Here is a 7,500-nt window from a genome sequence, read left to right on the forward strand (position 1 = left end):
TTTCTATAGGTAATATAATTTTGTATATAGTTTTTACTTCTATAAATACTTTATGTTGATCAAGGAAGTTTTTCCTTGTGGTTTCTATGTGCTATATAATTTTGAATGTAGTTTTTACTTCGATAAATACTTTTTGTTAATCAGGGAAATATTTTCCTTGTGGTTTCTATATGCAATATAATCTTATATATAGGTTTTACTTCTATAAATACTGTTTGTAAATCAGGGGAATATTTTCCTTGTGTTTTCTGTATGCTATTTAATTTTGTATGTAGTTTTTACTTCTATAAATACTTTTTGTTAATCAAGGACTTTTTTTCCTTGTGGTTTTTAAATGCTATATAACTTTGTATATAGTTTTTACTTTTACGGATGCTTTTTTTTTTTTATTTGTTGATTTCCTAAAAATTCCCATATCTTCAAATTCCCTTACTCTAAATCTTTTATCCTTTTCTAAATTGCTTAACATTATTTCATTTAATATTTTTGGTATGAAAATTATTAGAAATTCGAATGACTAGTGCATAGAGCTTCTGCCCCCATTTCCTCTATTTACGTTTAATATTTGCATCTCACTTCCGGAAACGAGAATTAATTTCTAATAACTATCATGCATTCCAGTCCAGAGTTTCATAGTCTGGCCATTTTCTTTATTGTATATTATACAAATAATATCTTTCTCCTGTATTTAACTATTTTCGAATCTTCACTCACATCACTGTGAAGCCGAGTAATAATTTACTTTTAGTTGGGTTAAATTCATTAACTATTTTCATCAATTTTCACTGCTATTAACTATTAATAATTCTTCCCTACTTTCTGGACTCACATTAAAATCTGAATATATCTTATGAAATTTCCAATAAATATTTTGTTATCTGGGAACCTCAAGCTTTGCGAAACTTAGCCAAAAAATATTTTATTGCACTTAAAATCTTTCAAATCTTAATTACTTTCCAGAAGTTCTTTAATAAAATTGCCTGTATACATATATATATATATATATATATATATATATATATATATATATATATATATATATATATATATATATATATATATATATGACTGCATATATGTATATACACATGCATACATATAATATCATATATATATATAAATATATATATATATATATATATATATATATATATATATATATATATATGTATATATATATATATATATATATATATATATATATATATATATATATATATATATATATATATATATATATATATATATTCATCAATAGGCGTAGGAGTAGATGATGATGATGATGATGTTTGCGTATGTGAGTGTCTATGCGCATACACGTATGTTTGTATATGTAGAGTGTATGTGGTTGTATTTACATGTGCAAATCGGTATTATCCACTGTTATGAGTGGGAGGCAGTTAAGAGAGGTGCCTTCATTAATAAAAACGCTCCCAAGTCTACGCTAATTAATCTCACAAATCAGCTGATTTTACGTTGTCTCCATTCACAAATTTCAGCAAATTGTCAATTAATATCCTGGGTGATGGCAAGCGAGTGTAATTCCTTGCCTCGAATTATGAATGGCAGTTCGAGGTCAGTATTCCATTTATTTATTATCAGTTTTTTTAAGTAATTAATTACAGGAAGCAATTACTAGGATATCCACATGACCCGTGATGTTATTTGAAATATTTCAATTACATGGGGGTTTGAGCTCACGTATTTCAACACTCATTAAGAAGAGATGCCGGAATGAAATTCCAATGTTTATTGAGATGAATGTTGTTGACATATTAATTTGAAATGTTTGTTGTAATTAATGTATATATATATATATATATATATATATATATATATATATATATATATATATATATATATATATATATATATATATATATATGTGTGTGTGTGTGTGTATATATACACAGTATAATCACATGTATATGTATATGTATATATATATATATATATATATATATATATATATATATATACATACATATATATATATATATATATATATATATATATATATATATATATATATATATATATATATACGTGTATATATACTCGGCCAGTATATATTTATCACATATATATGTATATATACACACATCTATATATATGTATATATATATATATATATATATGAATATAAATAAGTATATGTATATATATATATATATATATATATATATATATATATATATATATATATATATATATTTGTATATTTATATGTATACACACACACACACACACACACACACACACACATATATATATATATATATATATATATATATATATATATATATATATGAATATAAATAAGTATATGTATATATATATATATATATATATATATATATATATATATATATATATATATATATTTGTATATTTATATGTATACACACACACACACACACACACATATATATATATATATATATATATATATATATATATATATATATATATATATATATATATATATAGGTGCATGTGCGTATGTTTATGAGAGTTGTCAGGTGTGTGTATGTTTGTGTATTTACGTGCTTGACTGTAATATAATAATTTACAATTTCAATATCATCCACAAAGAAACATGTACCTTTTTATGTTATTCCACACATATTTAATTCCTAATAAAAGGATAATTTACTGTCAGAGGAAAAGAAACTTTATTAATATGGAGATTTGAAGATTTTATTCGTGGATATTTTTGTGAATTTGGAAACTCAAAAAAGAAAAAAAAAATAGATAAAAATAAAAAATGATGTGAAATGAATTATCGATTAAGGCAAAACCTATCTCAGTCTTATGCTTCAATCTGTCAGTGATATGAAACCTTCCATAAGACATTTCGTGCCTGACTTCCATGGCTGTTAGATTATGCATTTTTCTCACTTGTATAATTCGGTTTTTGCACGCCAAAATGAAATCACCATGACTTGTACTTGATCAGTATATATATATATATATATATATATATATATATATATATATATATATATATATATATATATATATATATATATAGGGATATTTATACATACATATATATATATATATATTATATATATATATATATACATATATATATATATATATATATATATATATATATATATATATATATATATATATATATATATATATATATATATGTTTGTATATGTGTATATATATATATGTATATCTATTTACATATATATATATATATATATATATATATATATATATATATATATATATATATATATATATATATGTATATATATGTATATATATACATATATACTGTATATATATATATATATATATATATATATATATATATATATATATATATATATATACATATATATATATCTATATATATTTATATATATATATGTATATATATATATATATATATATATATATATATATATATATATATATATATATATATATATACATATTTAAATATTCCAATATGATATTAAATACGTCAAGGATAGTAGCTCTTCAACATCAATATTTCATCATTGACAATTTCTGCGTAATATATACTACTCGTTTGAGATAATAGATATGGTTTTTGATAAAAAAAGATTTCTCATGGAAACCATATCAGTGTTATTATTATTTCAATTGCCAAAAAAAGCTAATAATATTTAGTTTCATTCTTAGGAAGATGTTTTTAACTGGTTTTATACTGATTTGTATTTACTGTATATAAGTTGAAGCGAACATTTACTTCATTACTGTGTCCTTTTCTGTGTTGAATTGAAATGAACCGTAACCAGAGAGGAGGAACCAATGAAGATGGTTGATACATTTATCCAAAAATATAATATACGAAAGATGGGTAACTGTTCAGTGTGAATGACTTGAAGTTTTCAGGCATCCTAACATCGAAGGTCATTGACGCCGATATCGTTTACTATAATTAAAGAAGGAAAGACTATCTAACTAAAGCAATAAAAGCAATTTTGTCATTATCAAAGTTGAATAACTTTCGGAAGACATGCTTCTGAAATGAACCTAAAACATGCAGCTAGCATTGTGCAATACATCATGTCCAAGAATCTTGACAAGGATGAACTTGCCATCCTCACTTCGAGAGACAAACAGAAATACAATACATTGTCTAGTCTCTAGTTTTCTTTTATGTTGTGAATAGAATAACACTGCAAAACCTTTTCAATCTTGGCCTTCAAATATTCTGATATAAAGTACTCTTGGTTGTATACTTGAGTTATTTATTTATCAACTTGCTTTTCTTCCTGTATTGTAAACAATACCATAGTTACGGTTCATTTTCTCATTACCTACACATACACCAAATAATCTGGACTATTCTTTACATATTTCTCCTCTGTCCTCATACACTTAACAACACTGACATTACCAAACAATTCTTCGTCTCTGAAAGGGTTAAATACTGCACTGTAATTGTTCAGTGGCCACTCTCCTCTTGGTAAGGGTAGAAGAGACCATTTAGCTATGGTAAGCAGCTCTTCCAGGAGAGGGACACTCCGAAATCAAACCATTGATCTCTAGTCTTGGTTAGTGTCATAACCTCTGTACTTTGGTCTTCCACTATCTTGGGTTAGAGTTCTCTTACTTGAGGGTGCACTTGGGTACACTATTCTATCTTATTTCTCTTCCTCTTGTTTTGTTAAAATCTATATAACTTATATAGGATATGTTTTTTTTTTTTCTCACTGGGTTATTTTCCCTGTTGGAGCCCCTGGGCATATAACATCCGACGTTTTCAACTATGGTTGTATCTTAGCAAGTATATATAATAATAATAATAATAATAATAATAATAATAATAATAATAATAATAATAATCTGATAGAATATCCTTCACTCTGAAACATATTTCACTGGACCAAATATACAGACATTACAACACAATTTACAATATCATTGCAGCAATTGAATACAATAAATAATTGATATCCGGGGTTCCATATGGGAATCCTTTATGTCATCACTAGCACCAAAGAGATCTTAGTTCCAATCATTGACCAGGATACATCCTCACATCCGGTATCCTTTCTTCTCACAACACACCAGGTGTAGCTTGTTTGCTAATAGGATAATCAATTCACTTGCTTCCTTAGCAATATATATGCATTTATATGTATATATATATATATATATATATATATATATATATATATATATATATATATATATATATATATATATATATATATATATATATATATATATTTAAACATATATAAATATATATTCAAATATATATAAATATATATCTAAATATATATAAATATATATTTATATACAGTATATATATATATATATATATATATATATATATATATATATATATATATATATATATATATGTTGCATATATTTATATATAAATATATATTTATATACAGTATATATATATATATATATATATATATATATATATATATATATATATATATATATATATATATATATATATATATGTTGCATATATTTATATATAAATATATATATATATATATATATATATATATATATATATATAACATATATATATATACATACATACATACATATATATATATATATATATATATATATATATATATATATATATATATATATATATATATATATATATATATATATGTATATATATGCCCTTTATTTCTTTTATTCATTTTTTTCTGTGAGAGAAAATTCAATATGCTTTACAAGATCATTGAAAAATGAAGAAAAGAGGGACTTTGAGGGTTTAAAGGCCGTTCATGAATGGCAGAGGCAAGGGACAGGGACGTTGTTGTGAGTTCACTGTCAAAGTAAAATATGGTATATGTGAAAACTGATAAACTATATTAACATAAGTAAGGAAATAGAGAAGGAATCAACCTGGTCAGTAATTAATCTGTTTAACATGTATACACTGTTTAGGAAAATACGTAATTTTATTCGGAAAATTTCCGTAAAAAATATACTGTTCTCAGAAGTATTCCAGTAAAATACAGGCGACCGTAATTTTACCATACTTTATTATTATCTTTTTATGGATTGGTGACCGTAATATTACTCATCTACGTCAATATATCTGTTTTTTTAATACAATTTTTTTACAGTGTGCAATATAGGTTCTCGCTCTTACTGTTAACTTAGTACATTGATTTTGCATTTATTATTATTATTATTATTATTATTATTATTATTATTATTATTATTATTATTATTATTATTATTATTATTATTATTATTATTATTATTATTATTATTATTATTATTACTTACTTACTAAGCTACAACCCTACCTGGAAAAGCAGAATGCTATATGCCCAGGACTCAAAAAGGGAAAATAGCTCAGTAAGGAGAGGAAACAATATAAAAATACCATATTTTAAGAAGAGTAACATTAAAATAAATATTTCATATATAAACTGTACAAACTTTAACAAAACAAGGGGAAGAGAAATAAGATAGAATAGTGTGCCCGAGTATTCCTTGAAGCAAGAGAACTCTAATACAAGACACCGGAAGACCATGATACAGAGGCTATGGCACTACCAAGTCTACTCTGCTGCTCACTGTATATATACTAGGGCACAGTACCACACTGCCATTGACTAATAATTAATAATTTATCAAAACATTTTTTACTAATAACTTCATATTATAGTGTCTCTTATGAGCTATTGGTCAGGTGGTGTTATTGTCCTAAAATTTGATGCGTTTAGTTTATGTGGCTATAAACTTCCTGATGTTGACTATAAAAATGTATTATGATCGTAATTTTGGAACAGTAAAATTGTATGGCTCATACATTGGATTATGCCGATTACTATCAATTAATCTGTTAATAGTATGTTTAACTATTGAGGTATACAGGTATTACTGGAGAAACTAATTGCTATAGTAGGTTATATTATAGAGCCTAATATACAACATGAAAATTTACATAGATGATTTGATTCGGAATATTTCTTCATTATTTGTTATCTGAAATAGCCGTGGAAATTGTTAAATTGAAAGCTCAAGATAGAGACGACTAGGGGAAATCTAACCCGTTCTATAGGTTTATACATAGTTTACGTGAATGTTATCTTGTAAGAATTATTATTTGTCTTCATAATAACTTGTTTACAATCTTGTTTGAATATTAACTTTATGAATAAAATGTTCCCCGGTACGTTCTCGCAAAACACTGCTATTTACATGATTTTTGCACATGTTCAATAACTTTATGAGAGACTTCAGGCATTTTCCAAAAGAATGAGACCAACCTGACCTCTCTATGACAAAAATTAAGGCTGTTAGAGTAATTTAAAAAAAATAAATATAGCAAAATGTGCTCGAAATTTCACCTTACCTTGGGGGTAAAAGGGTTAATAATCCAGCTAGAGTATTACATAGATTTTAATAATCCGGATATAGTATCATTTTGTTTCCTCAGGGTAAATGGAGATATCTTATATTTTCATCATATTCATATTTTTTTTTTTTTCAAAAGCTTAAGACAAT

This window comes from Palaemon carinicauda, chromosome 16 (genome assembly GCF_036898095.1).
Source record: "Palaemon carinicauda isolate YSFRI2023 chromosome 16, ASM3689809v2, whole genome shotgun sequence".
NCBI classification, from domain to species: Eukaryota; Metazoa; Arthropoda; class Malacostraca; order Decapoda; family Palaemonidae; genus Palaemon; species Palaemon carinicauda.